The following is a 26,984-nucleotide window of genomic DNA, read 5'->3' as shown; positions in this document are numbered from 1 at the left end:
GAAGTTAAGTAGTTTTTGCTCAGGGTCTCAAGATGAGTGGAATGGGAACCATCTGTCATTCAAAGTATGCAAAAAATCAATATGAGGGAATTTTCTAGGGTAGATTCTTAGTAGCTGGGGAAAATAGGAAAGTCCTCCCATACGAATCTGAGTCGAACTTTGAAAGAATCTAGGGTTCTAAGATGAAGACATGGGTAGGAAGTGCATTTCAAGCATGTTGGGCAGATTGTGCAAAGACATTTAAGACAAGACAGAATGTTCTTTGTGGGGAAGAGAAGAAGGCCAGTATGGACAGACTAGAAGATAGAAAGTGATGGATATAATAAAGTAGGTTGGAACTAGGTTCTGAAGGGCTTTAAATGCCAGATGTATGATCCTAGAAGTTTTAGAGAGCCATAGCATCATATAGTAGAAAGAACAATGGTTTTGGAGTCAGAGAATATGTGTTGAAATCTCACCTGCCAGGTAAGAAGCAAAATGTTGGTGAGGAGGAATAAGGTGAAGGGTGGGGGGAGTACAAAGGGGTTAAATAGAATGGAGGGAAATAGACAGTAATAATAATTGTAAATGTGAATGGGATGAACTCTGCCATAAAACAGAAGTGAATAGCAGAGAGGACTAAAAACCAGAATCCTACAATATGCTGTTTACAAGAAACACATCTGAAGCAGAGAGATACACACAGAGTAAAGGTAAAAGGTTGGAGCAGAATATATTATGCTTCAGCTGAAATCAAAAAAGCAGGGGTATTAGGGGGGCAGCTAGGTGGCACAGTGGATAGAGCACCGGCCCTGGAGTCAGGAGTATCTGAGTTCAAATCCGGCCTTAGACACTTAACACTTACTAGCTGTGTGACCCTGGGCAAGTCACTTAACCCCAATTGCCTCACTTTAAAAAAAAAAAAGCAGAGGTAGCAATCCTTATCTCAGACAAAGCAAGGGCAAAAATAGATCTAATTAAAAGAGATAAGGAAGGAAACTACATATTGCTAAAAGGTACTATGGATAATGAAGTAATATCAATACTAAACATGTATGTGTCAAGTGGTATAGCATCCAAATTCTTAGAAGAGAAGTTAAATGATTTACAAGAGGAAATAGACAGCAAAACTATACTGGTGGGGGATCTGAATCTTCCCCTTTCAGAATTAGATAAATCTAGCCACAAAATAAATAAGAAAGAAGTTAAAGTGGTGAATAGAATGTTAGAAAAGTTAGATATGATAGATGTCTGGAGAAAATTGAATGGGGATAGAAAGGAATATACCTTTTTCTCAGTGGTACATGGCACATATTTAAAAATTGACCATGTAATTAGGGCACGAAAACCTCATAGTCAAATGTAGAAAGGCAGAAATAGTAAATGGATCCTTCTTAGAACATGATGCAATAAAAATTACATGTAATAAAGAGCCATGGAAAGGTAGACTGAAAATTAATTGGAAACTAAATAATTCCATCCTAAAGAATGAGTGGGTCGGGGCAGCTAGGTGGCGCAGTGGATAGAGCACCAGCCCTGGAGTCAGGAGTACCTGAGTTCAAATCTGGCCTCAGACACTTAACACTCACTAGCTGTGTGACCCTGGGCAAGTCACTTAACCCCAATTGCCTCACTTTAAAAAAAAAAAAAAAAGAATGAGTGGGTCAAACAACAAATCATAGAAACAATAACTTCATCCAAGAAAATGACAATAATGAGACAACATACCAAAATCTATGGGATGGGATGCAGCCAAAGCAGTGCTTAGGGGAAATTTTATATCTCTAAATGCTTATATCAATAAAAAAGAGAAAGAGGAGATCATTGAATTGGGCATGCAACTTAAAAAGCTAGAAAAAGAACAAATTAAAAATCCCCAATTAAATACTAAATTAGAAATTCTGAAAATTAAAGGGGAAATTAATAAAATTGAAAGCAAGAAAACTATAGAACTAATCAATAAAACTAAAAGTTGGTTTTATGAAAAAAACAAAAAAATAGATAAACCATTGGTTAATTTGATTTAAAAAAAGAAAGAAGAAAACCAAATTACCAGTATCAAAAATGAAAGAGGTGATTTTACTGCCAATGAAATGGAAATTAAAGCAGTAATTAGGAACTATTTTACCCAACTGTATGCCAATAAGTTTGACGATCTAAATGAAATGGATATTTACAAAAATACAAGTTGCCCAGGTTAACTGAAGAGGAAATTAAATCCTTAAATAAACCCATAGTAGAAAAATAAATTGAACAATCCATTAATGTACTCCCTAAGAAAAAAATTTCCAGGGCCAGATGGTGAATTCTACCAAACATTTAAAGAACAATTAATTCCAATATTATACAAATTATTGGGGAAAAAAAGGTAAAGGAGTCCTACCAAATTCCTTTTATGGCACAAATATGGTGGTGATACCAAAACCAGGCAGAGCCAAAACAGAGAAAGAAAATTATAGACCAATTTCCCTAATGAATATTGATGCAAAAATCTTAAATAAGATATTAGCAAGGAGATTACAGCAAGTGATCACCAGGATAATATACTATGATCAGGTGGGATTTATACCAGGAATGCAGGGCTGGTTCAACATTAGGAAAACTATTAACATAATCAACCACATCAATAAGAAAACTAACCAAAATCATATGATTATATCAATACATGCAGAGAAAGCTTTTGACAAAATACAACACCCATTCCTAATAAAACACACTAGAAGAGACTAGGAATAGATGGGGAAAAAAGTGCAAAAAAAGCAAGGAGTCAGAAAATGGAGGATTATGTGTGAGGCATAAGAATGGGGGCTATGCAGCTGGATTGTAGAGGACATAGAAGGGTGTAAGTAGAAGTAGACTGGAAAGGTAGGAAGGTACCAGGTTATGAAGTACTTTCCTTTTTTAAAATGTGGTTTTATTGATATCTTTTTTTACATCACCATAGTTTCCCATAGCTTTCCTCCCCCTTCTCCTCCCAGAGAAATATCCCATATAACAAGTAGTAATTTTTAAAGACAAAATAAAGAGATTAAAATCGGTTCTAATCAATATATGTACTGTTATATGTATATATGTATAAAAAGTCTAAAACTGTGTGACACTTGTGCACTTCCAACCTCCACAAAAGGGTGAGTTGGGAGTGTCTTCTCATATCTCTTTTGAGCCATGCTAATAATTTTGCAACATTTGCTTTTTTTGGGGTGGGGGATGGTTCTTTCTATTTACGTCACTATGGCCATTGTACATATTGTTTTCATGGCTGTGTCTATTTCACTCTGTAAGATGTTCATGTAGCTCTTTCTTTGCTTCTCTGTATTCATCATGTCATTTCTTGTGGCACAGGAATATTGCATCATATTCATGTGCAACAATTTGGTAGGTGTTTCCCAGTTAGTGGGCATCTACATTGTTTGCAGTTCTCTGCTATCACAAAAAGTACTGCTATATGAATATTTTGGCATCGATGGAGACTTTCTTCTTATCACTGGTCTCCTTGGAGTATAAGCCCATCTCTGGTTCAAAAGGAATAAGCATTTTAGTCATTTTATTTACATCCTTCCAAAGTGCTTTCTAAAATGGTTGTACTGGGGCAGCTAGGTGGTGCAGTAGATAGAGCACCAGCCCTGGATTCAGGAGTACCTGAGTTCAAATCCGGCCTCAGACACTTAACACTTACTAGCTGTGTGACACTGGGCAAGTCACTTAACCCCAATTGCCTCACTAAAAAAACAAACAAGCAAAACAAAAAAAATGGTTGTACTGATTCATAGCTCTACCAACAATGGACTAGTGTACCTATCTTATGAGGAACTTGGATCCTAGAGGTAATAGGGAGCCACTGGAATTTAGAATGCCAGTATAAAGATTTGCAAGACTGTTGGTGATGTCCCCAGCTAAGGGTTGGTTTGTACATGTGAGGGAAGCCCCTGTTGTCAGGCTTCTTCCAGACAAGCTACCTCCAGTGCTGGGCCGCATGCCAGGAGTCATCTCCTGCATCACAAAGTGAGTCCAGGGGTATCCTTTCCCAATAGGCTGGTCTCTTCTGACAAAATCTCTTCCATCTCCTGCTTCTGTAGAACCTTCTTCCAGACAACCAAGATGTACCTTCCCACCATCCATAGAGGTCCCAGCCGTCCCACACCTCTGCCTGCTCCTCTCAGCTCTGGGCATTTCCACTACTGTCCTCCCTGCCTTGCCTTCCCCTCCTCGTTTCAGCTTTCTAGTTTCCTTCAAGTCCCAGCTGAAAAACTACCTTCTCAATCCCTCTTAATTCTAGTGTCTTCCATCTATTGATTATTTTCCATTTGTCCATAGTTATTTGCATGTTGCCTCCCCTGGTAGGTTGTGAGCTCCTTGAAGTCTGTCTTTGCTTTTCTTTGTGACTTCAGTGTTTCAGTGCTGAGATCTCAAGGGACAGTATTTCCATGTGCCAGGGGATTGAATCTCAGGGAAAGATCCAGAACACATGTTGCCTCCCTCAACAATCTCCAACTACTGTTACTGTTCCTGGACACTCTACCCAGTGGTTGGCATATTCCCACTCCCTTTTATTCACTTTATCCCAATGATTCTGAACCCCTGCTGTCAGTGAACAAACTCATCCTCAGGTATCATCTAATCATCACTTACAAGTGTTTCTTTGTTCACAAACAATGAAATTCCTTTATCTGACCACAACATTTCACTACTCTTTCTTTCCTTATGCCCTGTGACCTGTCATTTTGTCCTTCATCTTCATCTTGCCTTCCATTCCTTCCACCCACAGTTCTTTCTCAGATCATTCTTGGAGCCATCTATACTGGCTTTGTTCTCCTCCCTTCCCTGTCTCCATCCTCAGGTGAACAACTAATATGTGCTAATTGGTTGATAAGAAGAGAGATAAACTCCTTTGCCCAATGCCTTCATCTGCATTCTTGGGGGTCCTTATATCAGATTCAACCTAACACCATCTAAAGTAGCCAGCCTTTGGGATCTGTGGCAGTCAGACTTGAGCAGTTGTCATACCACAGGAAAACCTCACAGGATAGCCTAAGAATGATACCAAATTAGGGGCAGCTAGGTAGCTCAGTGGATAGAGCACTGGCCCTGGATTCAGGAGGACCTGAGTTCAAATCCGGCCTCAGACACTTGACACTTACTAGCTGTGTGACTCTGGGCAAGTCACTTAACCCCAATTGCCTCACCACAAAAAAAAAAAAAAGAATGATACCAAATTCACAAGTGCCCAGATGCCTCTGTGACAGGCCTAAATTAGATCAGCCTTTATTTCATTTATACTTCGGATGATCCAGGTTATTCCCCCAGTGCCAAGCGGCATGATTGTCTTCCAGGATCCTGGGAGCCTAGAATAGAATTTGTAAGCTGCTTTCCATGCAGCTGGAGTTGGAGGTGGGGGAGAAATGTACATTGTAACTTTATCCATGGAAACTAAATCCTATGAACTAAATATAAACATTTGTAAGGGAGAAAATGACTTTTAGCGTGATGACTACTAAGCCAGGTTTGGAACAAGCCTTTAGGGGGGGAAAAAAGATCATCTGAGGGGTGACCTCTCTCCCTCCACTGCCTAGCTCTCCCCCAACCCTCCAAGAGACAAATACATTAAAATGTATTCTTTATTTTAAAAAAACATTGGTTTGCAATGAATATGAAAAAGATGAGCCACACTACTAATAGTAATTAATAGACATTTATATAATGCATTATGGTTTACAAAGCTCTGTACCTTACAAAAACCCTGTGAAAATAAGGAAATTGAGGCTCACAGCACCCAAGTGACATTATCCACACACAGTAAGTGTCAGAGCTGGTCTATAAAACCACGTCTCTTCTTACCCCCATTTTTTTCTTTTTTAAAGTGTTATTAGTGTTTTTTCTTTAAACAGCACAGCCTTCCTCCTTCCCACTCTCCCAACCAAGAACACTCTCCCTTCAAATAGAAAAAAAGAAAAAAAAAGTTAATTATTTTGTCAACATATGCAACAGTGGGTGTCTAACAGTCATCACTCTGTCTTCCCTCAACTGTACTGTCTTCCCCCAACTGTTTCTCTACCTGGAACAGGAAGGTTCCTATTATGATCTGTCCTTTGGAATTGCATTTAATCTGAGTCATCCAGGACTCACTCCACTTCACCATGTTGCCTTTGAATATTTATAATGACAATTTTAAAAATCCCTCCTTTTAATTTTGTGTTTGCCCATTTAAAACTTTATGCACAAGAGGATAACTTTGGATTCAAAAATTCAAGTGACAGCAAAGGTGTAGCAACTTTGCAAATCCCTAGCATGTCTTATTAAATTCTTTATCCCATCCTGGAAGGAAGCTTGTCTTCTAGCCCGGGAAATGATTTTAGCTTTCTTGGACTGTTTACTTCTGCATCACGAATCTGACTTGTTCAACATCTTATCCATTTATTCCCCACCTCTTATTCTGCTGTTTTATCACTTGGGTTGCTTTCCAGAATCTTGAATGTCATTCTAAGCATTGGCCTAGCTCCTTTGTGACTGAGGGGTAGTGACACCTCCACCTACCTTTCAAGTTTCACCTTCCAGAAGGACCCCCAGCCAACACCAGCTTCATCACAGGCCATCTCTACTTCTTCTTTTACCTACTCTTAGTTCATCTTCCTGGGGCCTCACAGCACACAGGTCTGGTACTTTCACAATAGTTAGCATATTCCTACTTCCTGATACCAACCATTCTCAATACCAGTGATTCAGAACATTCAGCGGAATAAACTCCCAGCTTAGTTCCATTCTTCTTTAGCCATTCTTCTCTACCCCACCCTCCTCCTCATGTCCCACTCCAGATCTGCCTGCCCCTTCCCTCTGTGCCCGCATTATTAATGAATTTCCTGCCTCATCTTTTTTTTTTTTTTTTTAGTGAGGCAATTGGGGTTAAGTGACTTGCCCAGGGTCACACAGCTAGTAAGTGTTAAGTGTCTGAAGCCGGATTTGAACTCAGGTACCCCTGATTCCAGGGCCGGTGCTCTATCCACTGCGCCACCTAGCTGCCCCCCTGCCTCATCTTAAACTCTTTCCTTCCTCACTCTTTACATCTTCTAACATTCACTGAGACCCGGATCCTTCCTTTTTGCCTGGCCACTTTTTCTACTATGGGCTGGAAAGGGTCAGAATACTACTGGATCCCTCTTTGTCATTTTTAGACTCTTTCCCTTCTAGTTATCTGTAGTCACCTCTCCTCCTTTCAGGTTCTCACTACCCAGATTTATCAGACCATCTCTGACCTGGTAGCAGTTATCCATCAGCTTCCCTCCTTCCTTTATTCGATATCTTAGTCACATTCTTTCTATCCCAATTCCTACCCTCATGCTAGGGCAACATGTTGATGTTCCCTAAAATACTCTAATGTCCCAGTTAGAGTGTGTGAAGGCAAGTAAGATGAAATAAGTCTTAAAAGATAGGCTGCTGGGGGCAGCTAGATGGTGCAGTGGATAAAGCACTGGCCTTGGATTCAGGAGGACCTGAGTTCAAATCCAGCCTCAGACACTTGACACCAGCTGTGTGACCCTGTGCAAGTCACTTAACCCTCACTGCCCTGCAAAAAACAAAACAAAAACAAAAGATAGGCTGCAGCCAAATTGTGATGGTTTTTAAATTGGATCATCTCTTCAAAAACTCCATAAAGAATTCAGGACTGAAGGTGATTTTCAGATGAAAAAAAAATGAGGCTAAATACTTTTTCCAAGCTCACATAATTAATGATGTCATGTCTTCCTGATCTTCAGTTCAGTCAATGAGTCAAAAAACGTTTATTATTTTAAAATTGGGGGGGGCAGGGCAATGAGGGTTAAGTGACATACCTAGGGTTATACAGCTAGTGTCGACTGTCTGAAGTTGGATTTGAACTCAGGTCCTCCTGAATCAAGGGTCAGTGGTTTATTCTCAACAAGCATTTATTAAACACCTACCATGACGAGGTATTATGCTAAGTGCTGGGAATACAATAAAGGGCCTTGCTTTCAAGGAGCTCATAGTCTAATGGGACTGAGACAACATGTGAATAAGCTATGTATAGACAATATATATATATAGAAGAAATCAAGGACAACCTCGGAGGGAAGCACTAAGATTGAGGAAAATGAGGAAAGGCTTCTTTTTGAGGAGGTGAAAGGGGAGTCAATCTGAGTTAATATTTTTGAATCTGGATTTGAACTCAGGTCCTCCTGACTTCAGGGCTGGTGTTCTATCCACTGAACCACCTAGCTGCCCCAGCAAAGGCTTCTTACAGAAGGTGAGACTTTGGCTGTGACTTGAAAGAAACCAGGGAAACCAGGAGACAGATAGAAGAGAAAGAATTCTCTGCATGGGGGGAAAGCCAGTGAAAATGCTTGGAGTCAGGACATGAGTATTACGTTTGAGAAACAGCAAGGAGACCAGTGTCAATGGATCACAGAAAGTGTAGATGGGAGCAAGATGCAAGAAGACTAGAAAAGTAGGAAAAAGCCAGGTTATGCAGGAGTTTGGAAATCAAACAGGATTTGATCCTGGAGGTAATAGGAAACCAATGGAATTCTTTGAATGGGGAGTAACATGCTAAGAGTGGTGCTTCAATAAGAACAATTTGACAGTTGAGTGGAAGATGTATTGGAATACGAAGAGAATTGAGGTATTAAGAGCAACCAACAGGCTATTGCAATAGTCCAGGTGTGAGGTGATAAGGGTGGTAGCAGTGTGAGAACACAGAAGAGGGGCATATACTTGACAACTGATGGTATATGGATAGAATGAGGACTTGAGGATGACCTCAGAGTAATTCTCTAGAGAAAACTTGTTGTTTTTAATTGCAGAATTTATCCTCTAGACTATCCTTTAAAATGCATGGAAAATTATCCATCCTGCTTCTAGTCTCATATTTTGTTACATTTTTGTGCCCTCCCAAGTATTTTATATTGTCTACAGTTATTTTAAATGGAATTTCTCTTTCTATCACTGTTGGACTTTGTTGGTCATGTATAGAAATGCTGATGATTTATGTGGATTTATTTTGTATCCTGCAACTTTGCTAAAGTTGTTAATAATTTCAAGCAGTTTTTTTTACTTGATTCTCTAGAATTTTTTAAAGTATAATATCACATCATCTGCAAAGAGTGATAGTTTTGTTTCCTCGTTGTCTCTTCTAATTCCTTTAATTTCTTTTTCTTATTGCTATAGCTAACATTTCTAGTACAATATTAAATAATATAGGTGATAATGGTCATCAATTGTAAGCTTCTTGAAGGCAGGTAATCTTGTCTTATTTATGTTTATACCCCAGAACCTATCAGACAGCATATTATATATGTTATACCGCAAATATTTATTCATTGGATCATCCATCTCTAGAGCTGGAAAGATCTTTAAAGATCAGCTAGTACAGCTCCCTAAATCAGGACTACTAACTGTACCTATTAGAATGAGGGATTTCTGAATTCGAACAGTAATAGGAATAGAATTTGAAATTTTGAAAATGAGAGAGTAACTTGATAAGTTTCTTCTCCCTATTTCATTTCCTTCATTGGGCAGCACATGACTCTCTAGTGAGCAATTATGTGGTAGTGCTGTAACCCAGGCTCAACACTTAAATGTAAGGAATTTGTACAAAAGGAAACAGCTATCTCAGAACCAGGAGGAGCAATCTGTCTGGGGAGGCTGAAGCAAGCATAGCATTTATACACACTCCTAAAGATCAGAGGGAAGACTGAGCTGTGGCAGAGAAGTGGGATTTTGAAGAGTCATTAACCTCATAGGCATCTCAAATCAGAAGACGCAAGTGGAGGGAAGTCCCAAGAAAATGTCAGTTCTTTACCAAACTTCCCTTCTTAGAGACTGTCTATCCATAGACCTTATACTGTAATCTGCTGCTTTATTACCCAAATGTTTCCAGTAAAAAGTGACTTTTGCCTCAACCACAAAGAGGCCATGGGTTAGCTAGAGGAAGATATAAATGTAGAGTCAGGCAGAGATTCCCATCTCCTAATGTTAGGAAGTATTCTAACTGGGGACTTGGAGTTATTGTGATGGAACTCATCATTTTTTCATTCTGAATACACTCCCCAAAGCTGAAGAGGGAGTAATTGACTGGACCAGATAGATCCAGGAGATAACCACTTTCTAGATGCTTCAAAAAATATTCCATAAACTGAACTGTCAATTTTAGTTAGGAGGTAATTTTTGATACCTGGTATCAAGTCCTTTAAAAATTTAAGTGCACTATTTTTTAATGGCTCCCAATGGTCCATCATAATGCTCCCCAGGCTGAAAACAAACTAAATTATCATAACAGGGTGTTACATAGGTCTCAAGGAACAGAGTCAGAATTCAAACTTGAGGTCATCTGCCTTAAATTCAACACTTTCTATTTTGCCATACTGCTTCCTCTGAATATGTGGAAGCTGTCTCCACGTTATTGTTTGAATTATATGTATAGGTCAGGGATGAGAAATCTTTTTTTCCTATCAAAAATGTCAAGGGGAACAATAAATCAGTCATAGCTTCAGTTGACATTAAACAAACGAACAAAAATTACCCCAAAGGGTTAGAACACTTGAACTGCCCATTAGACATCTTGAACTGGATGTACCAGAGACAGATTAAACTCAACATATGCGTAACTGACCTCCCTTTTTTCCTCCTAAATCCTCCTGTCTTGCAAACTTTACTATTACTGTCAAGGGCACTATCACCCTCCAATTCACTCAGGCTTGCAAGCTAGATATCATCCTTCCTCTCTTTTACCTCCATGAACCTCCCATACCTCATGTCAACCCCTTTTCCAAGGCCTGATGATATTACCTTTGCAACATCTTTTGCATGTTTCTTTTTCTCTTCTCTGACACTGCCACCAGCCTGGTGCCCTTATCACTTCATATCTGGACTATTCGAATAGCCTGTTGGTTGGTTTCCCTACCATAAGTCTCTCCCAACTCCACTTCATCCTCCACTCAGTTGTCAAATTGATCTTGCTAGACACAGGTCAGAATATGTTACCCACCCACCCCCACCCCCATTAAAAACATTCCAGTGGTTCTACTCTGCTTCCAAAGTGAACTTCCTAGCAGTTCTATGTCCCCTCACCCCTACTCAATAAACTCCAGTGGTTCCCTATCACCTCCAGGATCAAATAAAAAAAATCCTTTTTGGCATTAGAAGCCCCTTATAACCTCCACACCTCCACCCTTCCCCCTTCCTTTTCCCTTTCCAGTCTTCTTGTACTTTACATGAGGGTTAAGTGACTTGCCCAGGGTCACACAGCTAGTGTCAAGTGTCTGAGGCCACATTTGAACTCAGATCCTCCTGAATTCAGGGCTGGTGCTTTTATCCACTGAGCTGGCCTTCTTTTTGTTTCTCCAACAAGACAGTCTCCTGACTCCAGGAATTTTCACTGGTTGTCCTCCATGCCAGGATTATTTTCCCTTCTCACCTCTGCCTTCTGGCTTCCCTGACTTTCTTCAAGTCCTAGTTAAAATTATACCTTCTGCAGGAAGCCTGATCCTTTTTCATTCTAATGCCTTCTTTCTGTTAATTATTTCCAATTATCCTGTAGGTATCTTGTTTCTTCATAGTTAATATGCGTGTTTTCTCCCCCAGTTTTGGTTCTTGAGATGGGGGCCTATCTTTTAACTTTCTTTGCACCCCTAGTGCTTAGCCTGGCTTTGTAGAAAGAAGGTATTTGTTGACTGACTGAGAGTTAGCATGACATAGTGGATTGATCCTGGAGTTAGCAAAACCTGGGGTTGCATTTTCTATCAAACAAAGCCATGTGCCACTAGCCAAGTTACTTAACCTCTTTTAGCCCTAACTTTCATATCTATGAAATGGGGAAGATAATAACACCTTAAAGGGGTGTTGTGAAGATCAAAAAGATCAAAATCACTTAAAACTTGTCTGAGAATTTTAGGACATCCTTTGTCTCAAAATTGCAAAATGTAAATGTAAAATAAAATGCTTTGCAAACTTGCTGTGTAAATATGAATTACTATTTATGTTGAAATTACTAAAAACAACATACCCATGATATCATATAGTATCTTAAATGAAATGCAAAACCAAGGAAACAGAATTGTTAAGTAATATATATTATTTAGTTACATGATTTGAGTTTTTTAAGCATTCATTTTTAAAAATTTTGAGTTCCAAATTCTCTCCTTCCCTGCAACCCTTCCCTAACTCATTGAGAAGACAAGCAATATGATACCCATTATCCATGTGAAGTCATGCAAAACATATTTCCATATTTGCCGTATTGGGGAAAAAAGCAAGACAAAACAAAATGGGGAAAAAATATAATGACCTTAGATCTTTGAGTTTTGTTATTGTGGTTCAATTGTTTTCAGTTGTGTCTGACTCATTGTGACCCTTTTTGAGGTTTTCTTGCCAAAGATACCAGAGTGGGTTTGCCATATCCAATTCCCCTCATTTTAAAGGTGAGGAAACAAAGGCAAACAAGATTAATGACTTGTCCAGGATCACACAGCTAGTTTGAGGTCAGATTTGAACTCAGGAAGAGGAATAATCTTCCTTACTCTATGCCTGGCACTCTATCCACTGTGCCACCTCGGTATCAAATACTAAATTATTATGGCCATTTACTTCTTTATATTGTGTACCTAATCAATTCCACTGGTCAACTACTCTATTTCTTAGCCAGGACCAGATTGTTTTGATGATTACTGCTTTGTAGTATAATTTGAAATCTAGTACTGATAGAAGACCCTGTTCCTTCAAATATTTTTTCATTGATTTCCTTGATATTCTTGACCTGTGTTGCTTCCAGATAAGTTTTGTTATATTTTTTCTAGCTCTATAAAACAATTATTTCAGTATGGCACTGATTAAGTAAATTAATTTAGGTAGATTAGTCTTTTTTATTATGTGACTCAGAAACTATGAGCAACTAATATTTCTTCAGTTGTTTAGATCTATCTTTATTTGTGTGAAGTCTTTTTTTAATTGTGTTCATATAGTTCCTGGGTGTGTATTGGCAGATAGATTCCCAAGGATTTTGCACTGTCCATAGTTATTTTAAATGGAATTTGTTTCTATCTGTTCCTGCTGGGTTTTGTTGGTAATAGGTAGAAATGCTGATTTATTTTATATCCTGCAACTTTGCTACTGCTGTTATTTATTTCAGCTAGTTTTTTAGTTGACTCTCTGGGGTTCTCTAAGTATACCATCACATCATCTGCAAAGAGTGATAGTTTTGTTTCCTCATCTCCCAGTCTTAATTCTTGAATTTCTTTTTCTTGTCTTATTGCTAGAACTAGGATTTCTTTTTTTTTTTTTTGCGGGGCAATGGGGGTTAAGTGACCTGCCCAGGGTCACACAGCTAGTAAGTGTCAAGTGTTTGAGGCTGGATCCAAACTCAGGTACTCCTGAATCCAGGGCCAGTGCTCTATCCACTGCACCACCTAGCTGCCCCCTAGAACTAGCATTTCTAATGCAATATTGAATAGTAGTGTATGCAATATTGAATAGTAGTATATGCAATATTGAATAGTAGTATAATTACTATTGGAAAAGCTTCTGGCTTATCCCCATTACAAATAATGCTTACTTATCATTTTAAGAAAAATTCTAATTATTCCCGTGCTCTCTAGTGTATTTTTTTTTTTTTTTAGTGAGGCAATGGGGTTAAGTGACTTGCCCAGGGTCACACAGCTAGTAAGTGTTAAGTGTCTGAGGCCGGATTTGAACCCAGGTACTCCTGACTCCAGGGCCAGTGCTCTATCCACTGTGCCACCTAGCTGCCCCCTCTAGTGTATTTTTTTTTTTTTTTTTGCGGGGCAATGGGGGTTAAGTGACTTGCCCAGGGTCACACAGCTAGTAAGTGTTAAGTGTCTGAGGCCGGATTTGAACTCAGGTACTCCTGAATCCAGGGCCGTGCTTTAACCACTGCGCCATCTAGCTGCCCCCTCTAGTGTATTTTTAATAGAAAGAGACATTGTATTTTGTCAATCGGCTTTTCTGTATTTACTGAGGTAATCAAATGATTTTTATTATTTTTGTTATTGATATTATCAATTATCATGAGAATTTTCCTAATAATGAACCAGCCCTACAAACCTGGCATAAATCCCACCTGGTCATAGTGTATGATCTTTGTGGTATATTGCTATAATCTCCTTGCTAGTATTTAATTGAAATTTTTTTCATCTGTATTCATAAGGGAAATTGTTTTATACTTTTCTTTGTTTTTGTTCTTCTTGGTTTATTTGTATTGTAAAAAAGAATTTGGTAAGATCCTTTTACCGATTTTTTTTTTTTTTACAAATAATTTAAGTAAAATTGCAGTTAATTGTTTTTTAAATATTTGGTACAATTCACTTTTAAATCCATCTGGTCCTGTGTATTTTTTCTTAGGGAACACATTATGGCTTATTCAATTTCTTTTTTTAAGATAAGGTTATTTAAGAATTCTATTTCCTCTTCTATTAATTTGGGCAATTCCTATTTTTTGTAAATATCCATCTATTTTACTTAGATTGTTGGTTTTATTGGCATATAATTGGGCAAAATAATTCCTAATAATTGCCTTGGTTTTTATAAAAAAAATCAAATTAACCAATGGTTTATCTGTTTTATTGATTTAAAAAAAATAAAATCAACTTCTAATTTTATTTTTTAACTTTCAACTTCATTAAACTGTCCTTTATTTTTTAAGATTCTTATTTTGGTGTTTAATTGGGGATTTTTAATTTGTTCTTTTTCTACTTTTTTTTTTTTAACCTGGATGCCCAATTCATTCATCTGCTCTTTTTCTTTTTTCTTGATTGTAAATGTTTGGAGATATGGAATCCTAAGTATTGCTTTGGCTGCATGCCACAAATTTTGGTATGCTATCTCATTGTTGTCATTATCTTTAATGAAATTATTGGTTGTTTCTTAGATTTTTTTCACCCACTAATTCTTTATGATTAGGTTATTTAGTTTCTAATTAATTTTTCATTTATGCTTCCACAGTCCTTTGTTGAATGTATGTTTTATTGCATTATGGTTCTCAAAGGGTAAGCTTAATATTTCTGTTTTTCTGCATTTTTGAGGTTTTTATGTTCATGGTTAATTTTTCTGAAGGTGCCATGTACAGCTGAGAAAAAAGATAAACTTCTTCCTATTCCCCATTCAGTTTTCTCCAGAGGTCCTTCATGTCTAACTTTCCTTAAATTCTACTTGTCTCCTTAACTTGGTTTTTCTTTTTTTTTTTTTTTTAAAGTGAGGCAATTGGGGTTAAGTGACTTGCCCAGGATCACACAGCTAGTAAGTGTCAAGTATCTGAGGCTGGATTTGAACTCAGGTCCTCCTGAATCCAGGGCCGGTGCTCTGTCCACTGCACCACCTAACTGCCCCCCTCCATTTTTTGAAGGGTAAACTTACCATTGTGAAAGCAAACAGGAGGCAGCCTGGGGGCATGATGCCTTAGAAAGAGAGTCGGTTTTGATTCTGGAGGATCTGAGTTCCTGTACGGGATCTGCTGCTTTCTGTCGGTGTGATCTTGCATCTTCTGAGTCATCCTCAATACTTCACCTTTCCTCGCTCTCTGTTTCCAACTAGTCAAGTCTTTTTTTACTCCACCTCTATCTCACCTTCATCATCTTCAGTCCACTCACATAGCCATTGTCCTACTTCTTGCTCTCATCATTTCTTGCTATACTTTTGCAGGTCTGACTATGTCATTCCCCTTATCAAGAAACTCTAGTGGTTCCATCTTGCATCTTATATTAAATATAAACTCTGGCATATAAAATCCTATCTGTTCATATGTGTTCTGTGTTATTTCCCTTTACATACTCACCCTATGCCCTAGCACACTCACTTACTAGTTGTGCCTCATGCATGTTTCATCTCCTGTTTCTATGACTTTGCATAGACCCTCCCCTAATCCCATTGCTCCCCAGTGCTGCAAGTGTATCCTTCTACCCCAAAATTATTTTGTTTATTTTCTATATATTTATTCATATTTATATTTATACATGTTTTCAATAATAATAAAAATAGCAGCTGACATATAGAGCTTACTATGTTCCAGGCATTGTGCTAAGGTCTAATTATTATCTCATTTGATTCTCATAACAACCCTGGGAGGTAGGTGCTATTATTATCCCTATTTTATAGATGAGGAAACTGAGGCAAACAGAGTTAAGTGACTTGCCCAGGGTCACACAGTATCTGAGGTTGAATTGTGTGAGATTTAAAATTGGATATTAGATCATAAATCTCCCCTACTTAACCCTTCCCTTAATTCATCTCCCAGACTAGTAAATGGAAGAAGCTTCTGGTTTTCTAGATAGAGCCTTTATTGTATATAAGGTGTTGTTGATTAGAAGGATAGGAAAACAGAAATACAGTACAAATCGTCTTAAATCTAGGCTGTCTATATTCCTTATAAAAACTCACCAAACCGATTTAGGCCACCTTTGGAGTGAGTCAGACCGTCTGTGCCGCGCCGCCCGGAGTCCCGCCAAGCCGGCAAAAAAGGCTACTCCCGTTCTCTCCACCCCGGAAGTCAAAAAAACCCGGCAGGCAGTCTGACATGCGCAGCAGGCGCACTGTACCTGGCAGGCAGTCTGACATGCGCAGCAGGCGGACTGTACCCGGCAGGCAGTCTGACATGCGCAGCAGGCAGACTGTTCATCTCCTCCCCAAAAGGGTGGTCCTTGAAAAACTGGCGTCTTTCACTTATCCTAACCGACTGTTAAAAACTTTCATATTTTACCACATTTCCCCCCTTTGCTTCCTCAAGAAACGGAATGTTTCCTTGATGGAACAGTAAAAAGAATATAATAACTTTTGCTGACTAATAATATGCGAACAACAATACAGAAAAGGAAGAGAGGAAAGTTTTGTCCAGAGGGGCGATTTTTTTTTTTTCCTCATGAACCGACGCTTTGACATTAGTCTTGCAAAGGGAGAGCCTCTGCAGAGAGTACATGTTACAGATAGTATATAACAGAAAGGAGATAGTAAAAGCTAATAAAGCAAAACAGTTCATATAAAGTCTCTGAGTTCTCTTGTCTTCTTGAAGTGGTAAGATGTCATCAGGAGGAAACTGGATTCTGGTCTGGAAAACTGGATTCTGGACTCTGGTCTGGAAAGCTGGATTATCTTCTTTAACTGTTTGAATTGCTGTATTTTTAAAACCTTAGCATAGCATTGTCAATGATCAAATTAATAAATTCCATTACATTCCCTCCTTTATATGGTTAGACTTGTAATAGAGGGTTGAGGTAGTTATGCAATGTGTAACACTTTTTACCACCATGTGTCTGGATCAAAGCCAAATTTAGTATGTGTTCATGACACCTGAAAATGTTATGGAAAGGTTATCATACCATATCTCATGGTTCTGAGACAGCCAGTGATTGTGCTAGGCCACAGGTGAATTCAACTGAGTGAGATAAAAAGATAAATAAGTTCAGTTAAATTAGGTTAAATTAGGAGGGAGAGAGGATGAATACTGGACTGTGCCTAGTAATTTTGCTCTACATAGTCACCATCATAAGCAAACCATGGACTTACGTATACCTGTCTCTCCTTTTGTTGCACATATATTCTCTCCAGGGCCTGCGTCAGAGTTCACAGCAAGTTAGTCTCTGAAATGATAAGTTTCCATATTTCTGAAATCTCATTAATTTCACCAAAGACAATATGATGGTAAAAATGTGTGCTATGCTGCATAACTGAGAATATATTAGTGATATATACAATAATTCCAAACCATACCCAGAGTATAATGACATATAAATAATAAACGAATGTAAATAGCTGATTATATTAGACATTGTTACATAATCTTCTTTTAGACATTATTACATAATCTTCTTTTAGCAAGTAGACCACATCATCTTATACATGAATTCTCTGGTATAACAGTAGCAGATACTTAAAGTGGTGATTAATTCATCAAAAAGAAATAAGACTTCAATTAGCAAGATTCAATATTCAATGTTTTCAGTGAGGTATCAAGCAATTTCTGGTACTTTTTAGTTAAACAGAACAACATACAAGAGAAAGGAGAAAAATAAATAAATAAAACAAAACTCATTAGAACTCATGGTTCTCTCAAAAAGAAAGAGTAAATAAAAAAAAAGAAGAATTCTGGTAGCTTCTGAGGCCCGATAGCCTCACCCACAGCATATACTTAAAATGTCTTTGAATAATCACTTAGTTTACAAAATTTAGTTTTAAAGAAAAGCAAAAGAAACAAAAGTAAAAAAAAAAACCAAAGCAAAACCAAAAATAAAAAATAAAAAGCAAAAGATTCGCTAAGCACCCTTTTGTGCTCTTAAAGAACTTAAAGGTGCAGTCAATTCCAGGTCTTTTCAGTGCCTTTCAAAAGTCAAAACAAAAACAAAAAAACCCAAAAATTAATAAAAAAAAAAAATAGTTGAGGTAGGCCAGAAAACTAGGCCATGTACTTCAGTGCTTTTGCCTGTAGAAGGAAATGCTTGTTAAATTATAAGGTATTTAAGCTGCTAGAGTTTGGGGTATGCCACATTGTTTTAACTGGTTCCCCAATTCTCTGCATGCCAAAGTGGCAGGGGTTTCTGAATTGTCATTGATCTTTCTAATGCTGTCATAATGTTCTTTATGGTAGAAAATGTGGAGTTCTGTAGCATCAGTTTTGTCTGTGCCACTGATTTTCAATAAAGGCTGATTTAATTGATGAACCACAACATTCAGCTGATGCTGCTTAGCAAATGCTACAATTGTATCATTTCCTCCCCACTTTCCAAATTTCTTTAATTCATCAACATATTCTTCAAAAGGGGAGTCATTTACTATAAAAGACTCAAACTCTTGTCTATGGTTAATCATATAAGAAGCAGCTTCTTGTCTGTGTCTGAGATGATTTCTACAGTGACCTTCTAGCTGGTCTGCTAAAGCCCTAAAAAGGCAATTTCCGTCTCCTGATACTTTACGAAGACTGAGTCCCAAAGCATTTAACTGATCAGTGGGATTCTTAAATGGGAACTTCCTGTTTCCTCTGAACTTTCTTTGCTCTTTAACAGTTGCTATCGTTAGGGTTTTTACCTCTTTAGCGTCTACCTCAGGTCTATCTGAAATCTCTTCACCTATGAATGGTGCAGGCTTTATATGAGAGCAATGAATCCATGAGTCTTTTTCACCAATTTTAATGGCGGTAGGAGTTGTCAATAATACCTGAAAAGGTCCTTCCCAGGCAGGTTGAGTTCCACTGGTTCTCTGAAAATTCTTTACATATATTTTATCTCCTGGGTTGAAGTTATGCAATGAAAAGTCTAATGGTCCTGCCTGGACCACAGCTCCTGCCTCATGGAGTTCACGTAGCCTGGTCTGTAATTCCTGTATATAGGAAGCAACAGAAGTATCACCTCCCACCAGTGATGTATAAACTGGGGAAAAAGTTTTAGCTTGGATAGGAGGGTGACCAAAAAGCATTTCATAAGGAGATATATGAAGTTCTCCTCTTGGTCTACTTCGTAGATAGAATAATGCCAATGGTAGAACATCAGGCCATTTCAAATGGGTTTCAGTACATAATTTGCCAATCATACTCTTAAGCTCTTTATTCATACGTTCGACTTGGCCTGAACTTTGTGGATGGTAGGGCGTGTGGAATTTTGGAGTCACTCCCAAGAAAGAGTAGATTTGGGATAAAATCGAATCAGTGAAATGTGTGCCTTTGTCAGAATCGATGCGGGCTGGTGGGCCAAAACGAGGTACTATCTCTTTAAGAAGAATTTTGGCAACAAAGGCAGCTGTGGCTCGGGGGCTGGGAAAGGCCTCCACCCACCGAGTGAGCTGATCAACTATAACAAGGCAAAATTTATAATGTCCTGCTTTTGGCATAGTAATATAATCAATTTGTAAGTGCTCAAAAGGTGTATATGCTAGAGGACGCCCTCCATAAGCTTTGACCTTAAAAGCATACTGATTATAAGACTGACATGTGGAGCAGCCCGAGCAGATTCGAGATGCTGTATTAGTCACACCTGGTGCTATCCAGGTTCTCTTAATAGAGTCTACAATGCCTTGTGTACCAAAATGGCCTTTTCTGTGAACAGAGAGGCATACCTGGTGGTAGAATTTCCGGGGAAGAAATGGCTTACCTTCCGGAGACACCCAGATGCCATTGATCTGTTTCGCCTTAAATTTCTTTTTCCACTTTTCTACTTCAGAATCGTCATAGGTTAGGTTGGAAGGAATATCCTCAGAAGGTGAAAGGTTAAATACATGTTCAGGAGCTTCTAATGCAGCAAGCTTGGCTGCAGAATCGGCTCGTGCATTTCCCTTTGAAACAGGATCACTATTCCCTGTGTGGGCAGGGCAATGTACAACGGCTAGGGAAGAAGGCAGTTTTAGGGCATCTAAGAGGTCCTTGATAAGGTCCCCATTGGCAATAGCCTTGCCCGAGGATGTTAGAAAGCCTCGTTGACGCCAAATCATACCAATAAAGTGGCATATGCCAAAGCCATATTTCGAGTCAGTAAAAATGGTGGCACTCTTATCTTTAGCTATATTACAGGCCTGTGTAAGAGCCACAAGTTCAGCAGCCTGTGCACTAAAATGGGAAGGCAGAGAAGCTGCCCAGAGGGTGTCATAATCAGAAACTACAGCAGCTCCAGTAAAACGGGTTCCCTCTCTCATAAATGAGGAACCATCTGTATAGAGGACAAGATCAGGATTTTCTAAAGGTGTATCAAAAAGATCATCACGGGGTTTTTCAGCCATATCAACTAAAGAAGCACAGTCATGCAACGGTTCCCCCGAGAATGGTAAGTTAGGGAGTAGTGTTGCTGGATTAAGAACTGTGCAGCGTTTTAAAGTGATATTCTCATTACCTAACAGGGTTATTTCATACTTAGCCAGCCTTTGATCTGAAAAGGCTTGTGTCCTGTGACGTAGTAAGAGAGCCTCCACTTCGTGAGGGCATTGCACAGTTAGAGGGTTACCTAGGACCAAATCAGAGGCTTTTTCTACCAAAAGCGCTGTGGCCGCCACTGCTCTAAGGCAAGGTGGCGCTCCAGCCGCTACAGGGTCCAGCTGAATTGAATAGTAGGCTATAGGACGTTGGTTAGGCCCCAGTGACTGAGTCAGGACTCCAGAAGCCACCCCCCTTTGTTCATGCACAAAGAGAGTGAAAGGCTTACTATAATCTGGCAGTCCTAGGGCAGGTGCTGATAACAAGGCCCGTTTTAATTCTTTTATGGCTGAGAGATGCTGGGGATCCAACTGTAAACTGTCTGGAACAGAACTTTTTGTAAGAGCTATGAGGGGTTTAGTAATTTCACCAAAAGAGGGTATCCATTGTCTACAGTACCCAGCTGCTCCCAGAATGGCTCTCAACTGCCTCTTAGTAGTGGGGGCAGAGAGTTGTTGAATGGCCTGGACTCTCTTAGAAGAGACAGAGCGAGTTCCAGCAGCCAAAATAAATCCTAAATATTCTACCTGGGGCAAACACCATTGTACCTTTGTCTTGGAAACCTTGTGTCCTCTCTTGTGCAGCTCCAGCAGTAAGTGACGGCTATCTTCCTGACAAATTTCAGCATTAGGAGAGGCCAAAAGTAAGTCATCTACATATTGTACTAGTGTGGAGCCCTTAAAGGTAATAGAGGCCAGATCCTGCTGTAAAATTTGGGAAAATAATGTGGGACTGTCTACAAATCCCTGTGGGAGTCTAGTCCAGGTCCACTGTCTATTTTTCCAGGTAAAAGCAAATAAATATTGGAAGTCCTCATGTACTGGTATGGAGAAAAAGGCAGAGCAAAGGTCTACCACTGTGAAACATGTAGATTCATAGGGAATTGAGGAAATTATCATAGCCGGATTTGCGACTATAGAATGTCTAGGAATAACATAATTATTAATCGCTCTAAGATCTTGCACAAAGCGATAAACAGGTTTACCATCTGGCCCAGGCTTGGGTTTTTTAACTGGCAAAATGGGAGTATTGCATGGAGAGTGATGACATGGAATAATAATACCCTGGCTTTTCAAAGCCTCAATTATAGGGGTGATCCCTTCTATTGCTTCCCTAGACAATGGATACTGTGGAATGGAGGGGGGTGGTCCCCCCTTAACTTTAAAGGTAACAGGCATGGCAGACTTAAGGAGCCCCACCTCATTAGGGGATGAGGCCCATAAAGACTCAGGAATGTCAGAGGGGATTTTGGATACCTCCCCTGCTGTTCCTTGAGCTTCTGTAAGTAAAATTGGTAATAAATGAACAGTATCCTCTGGCAATTGTAAGGAGACAGCCCCATCTGGAGCACAAGATATGGTTGCTCTAAGCTTGCAAAGGAGATCACGACCTAATAAATTTACAGGGGCATCAGGCATGAGTAAAAATGAATGTTCCACTGTTAAGGGCCCCATAGATACCATGCGAGGATTCAATTTTGCCACTCTCTGGCTCTTTCCTGAGACTCCCACTACATTCAAAAATCCTACAGGTCTACACCCAGCATCTGGTTTGCTTACTAATACTGATTTAGAGGCTCCTGTGTCTAGCAGACAATCATAATAAGTCTCCCCCACTTTTAAGGTGACATGTGGTTCATTACTCTGGGGAGGTGAATGGACTGGCACAAGTGCATTCAAAAAATCTGGATCTGGGAATATATGGCTTTCATTATCTATGTTCCATTCCTCCCCAAGACACCATCATTCCTGTGTCCTCTTCTGAGGGGGGTCTTGGTTACCATTATTCTGGTACTGCCTTTCTGTATTCCTCCAAAAAGATCTATTTCTATTTTGATTTCGCCTGTAATTAGAATTAGAATTTCTTCTCCAAGTCCTACATTCTCTCAATTCATGCCCCTCCTTACGACAGTAACAACACACCTTAGTGTCCTTGTTCCGGTGTCCACATGGCTGACTAGGAATCGCTGGTGCCAGAATGCTCTGTTTAGGGTGATCTGGATCTTCCTCACGTGAGTCAAAGACATAATTTGCAAGTTCCTTAATTCTATCTACTGAGAGATTTCTCCAGTCTGGACATTGTTTCAGAAAGTATCTGCGTATTTCTGGCAGTGAATTATAAACAAATGTGTTGAGAATGATACAGGAATCTCTTAAATCTACTGGATCCAATCTGGTGTACTGTCTAGCGGCCTCACAAAGTCTATCATAAAATCTGTTTGGTCTTTCATTAGCCTCCTGAGGTAGGCTTAAAAATTTCTGCCAGTTTTCCGGTTTTCTAGAGCAAGATTCCATTCCCTTCAGAAGTGTTTCTCTAGCATCTTTTAATCTTTGGAAATCCCTATCATCATTATAATTCCACTCTGGATCCTTTAGAGGCCATTCCACATCGGCCTTACCTTTCGCAACAAGGGCATTTCCTGCTGAGATAATATCTGTAATCTCAGTTGGGGACAGTAAAGTTTCCAAAAGGCAAGTAACATCAGCCCAACTGGGTTGATATGCATTAAATATAGTCCTTAACTGTGAAATTACAGTGTTTGGATTTTTCTCAAAACTAGGGATGATTGATTTCCATGCGCTCAAGTCACTTGGTCTAAAGGGGCTATATTTTCTGACTTGAATTGGCACTCCCTTCTTACTATGTTCTATAGCTTCCTGCAGAGGGAGTAGTTTCTGCTGATCTGATTCTGAACTTGGATCATCTCTAGTAGAAACAGCCATTTTGAGGTCTCTCTCCATATGTGAGAGTTTCCCCCACATCATAACAATGATAATAACAAAAACAATGATAATAACAAAAACAAAAAAAAAACAACAAAAAAAAATAAAATCCTTAGTCGTATGAACTATGGATGTGGTATTAAAAGGTATTTCAATTGCAGGCATAAAATTTCTACTTATATTAAACGTATTTTCCCAAAGATTCTCACGTATACTATTATACAAAAAACTTTTTGCTGCCTGAATGAGGAAAAAACCAATAATGTTATGAAGGACCATTGAATAAACTATTCCTCTAAGTCGGGATGTTATGCTGTCCCAATACATTCCGATGAGAAAAATCAAAGGGATGGTAGAATATTCGAGCATCTTGCCCTTTAAACTGGGCTGGCTTTTCTGTTTAAAGCAAGACTTTTAGAGGCTTAAAGTCTTTAAGGGAGATTAGACAAAGGGAAAGTCCGCGGGGGGGGGGGGGGGGGGGTATTTGGAAAATCCACCGAATTAGCCGGCTTATGGCCAAACTAGGGAGGGTGGGAGGGTCCTTAAGGTCCCTTCGGGGTCGCCAAACTGTGAGATTTAAAATTGGATATTAGATCATAAATCTCCCCTACTTAACCCTTCCCTTAATTCATCTCCCAGACTAGTAAATGGAAGAAGCTTCTGGTTTTCTAGATAGAGCCTTTATTGTATATAAGGTGTTGTTGATTAGAAGGATAGGAAAACAGAAATACAGTACAAATCGTCTTAAATCTAGGCTGTCTATATTCCTTATAAAAACTCACCAAACCGATTTAGGCCACCTTTGGAGTGAGTCAGACCGTCTGTGCCGCGCCGCCCGGAGTCCCGCCAAGCCGGCAAAAAAGGCTACTCCCGTTCTCTCCACCCCGGAAGTCAAAAAAACCCGGCAGGCAGTCTGACATGCGCAGCAGGCGCACTGTACCTGGCAGGCAGTCTGACATGCGCAGCAGGCGGACTGTACCCGGCAGGCAGTCTGACATGCGCAGCAGGCAGACTGTTCATCTCCTCCCCAAAAGGGTGGTCCTTGAAAAACTGGCGTCTTTCACTTATCCTAACCGACTGTTAAAAACTTTCATATTTTACCACAATTGGAACTCGGGTCTTCCTAACTCCAGGTCTGGCACTGTATCCATTATACCACCTAAGAGTCTTCTTTTGGGGTGGGAACTATTTAGTTTTTATTTTCTTATGGCTAGTCCCTCACACATAGCAGGTCCATAAAAAGCGTTTGTTGATTGTGCTTTGGCATGAGGCATCCAGTGTTTTTCTATCTCAGTTTCCTTTTCTGTAAAAATGAAGGTAAGGTGGAGCAGCTAGGTGGCACAGTGGATAGAGCACCGGCCCTGGAGTCAGGAGTACCTGAGTTCAAATCCGGCCTCAGACACTTAACACACACTTACTAGCTGTGTGACCCTGGGCAAGTCACTTAACCCCAATTGCCTCACTAAAAAAAAAAAAAATGAAGGTAAGGTGAGGGACTAGATGACCTCTGAAGTCCTTTGCCACTTCTAAAACTATGATCCTATGAACAAGTAATAGTCACGTAATAGAGAAAATAACTAAGCAGAGATAAACAAAGGCAGAGACAAAATCATCGAATAAGCTTTAGGAAATAGCAGGCAGTTAAATGTCCTAACATTCACTAACTTGTATTCTCACTGGCCTTTACCCCCTCATTTTCTGTTCTTTGGTGCTTCATCCTATAGTCCTGGGCATCATATATTTAAACCTGGAAGATGCCTTTACAGGTCATGCAGTCCAACTCTTTTATTTTTCAGTTGAGGAAAATGGGGCCTAGAGATATTTAAATAATTTGCTCAAGATCTCATAAGGTATGTGGCAAAACTGGGGTTTAAGTCTAGGACCTCTGATGTCAAATTAGCACTTTTTTTTTAACAGTACCATACGGGGGGCAGCTAGGTGGTGCAGTGGATAAAGCACCGGCCCTGGAGTCAGGAGGACCTGAGTTCAAATCCGGCCTCAGACACTTGACACTTACTAGCTGTGTGACCCTGGGCAAGTCACTTAACCCCAACTGCCTCACTAAAAAACAACAACAACAACAACAACAACAACAACAACAACAACAAAAACAAAACAAAAAAAAAAACAGTACCATACGGCCTCTAAAATAAATCATCCAACATCATGCTACATTTACATTTTTATCATAGACTTTTCTTGCATCAGCTATTTGTTAAAAGAAAGCCAGTTGAAATTACAAACAATTAGAAGGCCCAGTGTGCTTGGCATAAGTTCATTCAGCTTTTTCCTAGGTATGGATAAAGGCAGATCCATTCAATCTCTTTTTTTTTTTTTCTAGAGAAAAATTAGAATTGTTTTTGCTTCTGGAGAGCAATTTGGAACCATGCCCAAAAGGCTGTAACTTTGACCCAGCAATACCACTACTAGGTCTATATCCCAGAGAGATTATAAAAAAGGGAAGAGACCCACATGTACAAAAATATTCATAGATGCTCTTTTTGTGGTAGCAAAGAATTGGAAATTGAGGGGATGTCCATTAATTGGGGAATGACTAAACAAGTTGTGGAATATGAATGTAATGGAATACTATTGTGCTGTAAGAAATGATAAGCAGATGGATTTCAGAAAAACCTGGGAAGATATGAATTGAATGTAAGTGAAATGATCAGAACCAAGAGAACATTGTACACAGTATCAACATTTTGTGATGATCAATTGCGACAGACTTGAAACTCTTCTCAGTAATACAACAATCCAAGACAATGCTAAAAGACTTATGGTGGAAAATGCTCTCTACATTCAGAAAAAGAAGTATGGAGTCAGAACACAGGTCGAAACATACTATTTTCACCTTTGTTCTTGCTCTTTTGTTATTCTTGTTTATTTTTTTCCTTTTGTTCTGTTTAATGTGGAAATATGTTTAACTTGATAGTAATGTATAACCTATATCAAATTGTTTGCCAGCCTTAGGAGGTGGGGCGGAAGGGAGGGTGGGAGAAAAATTTGGAACTCAAAAATATCTTTACATGTAATTGAGAAAAATTAAAAATTAAATTAAAAAAAGAATTGTTTTTACTTGATTATAAGACTAAGACTAGTGCAAATTAAATGAGATCAAGTTTTGGATCAACATTGGAAAAACATTTCAGCAATTAGATCTGTCCAGAAAAAGGAATGGGATGCCTCAAGAGGGAGTGAATTCCCTATGATTAGAAGTCTTTGGCAGGAGCTAAATGACCACTTGTTGCAGATGCCAGAGATGAGATTCATGATCATAATAATAGTTTGTATTTATATAGTATTTTGAGATTCTCAAAACACCTTGTGGATAAGGATTGGAACTAAATGTCTTTCTGAGGCCTCTTTAAACTTCAATCACG

General features: G+C 39.1%; 1 protein-coding gene across 8 annotated transcripts in view; it reads left to right on the top strand.

Moving 5' to 3' along the window:
- Window positions 1-26,984, top strand: part of PPFIBP1 (PPFIA binding protein 1) — a 239,265-nt gene that overhangs the window by 108,493 nt on the left and 103,788 nt on the right. The window lies entirely within an intron of this gene.

The sequence above is a fragment of the Dromiciops gliroides genome, chromosome 5, assembly GCF_019393635.1.
Source record: "Dromiciops gliroides isolate mDroGli1 chromosome 5, mDroGli1.pri, whole genome shotgun sequence".
NCBI lineage: Eukaryota > Metazoa > Chordata > Mammalia > Microbiotheria > Microbiotheriidae > Dromiciops > Dromiciops gliroides.
The sequence above is the reverse complement of the archived record's forward strand: the minus strand, read 5'-3'. Positions and strand labels throughout refer to the sequence as shown.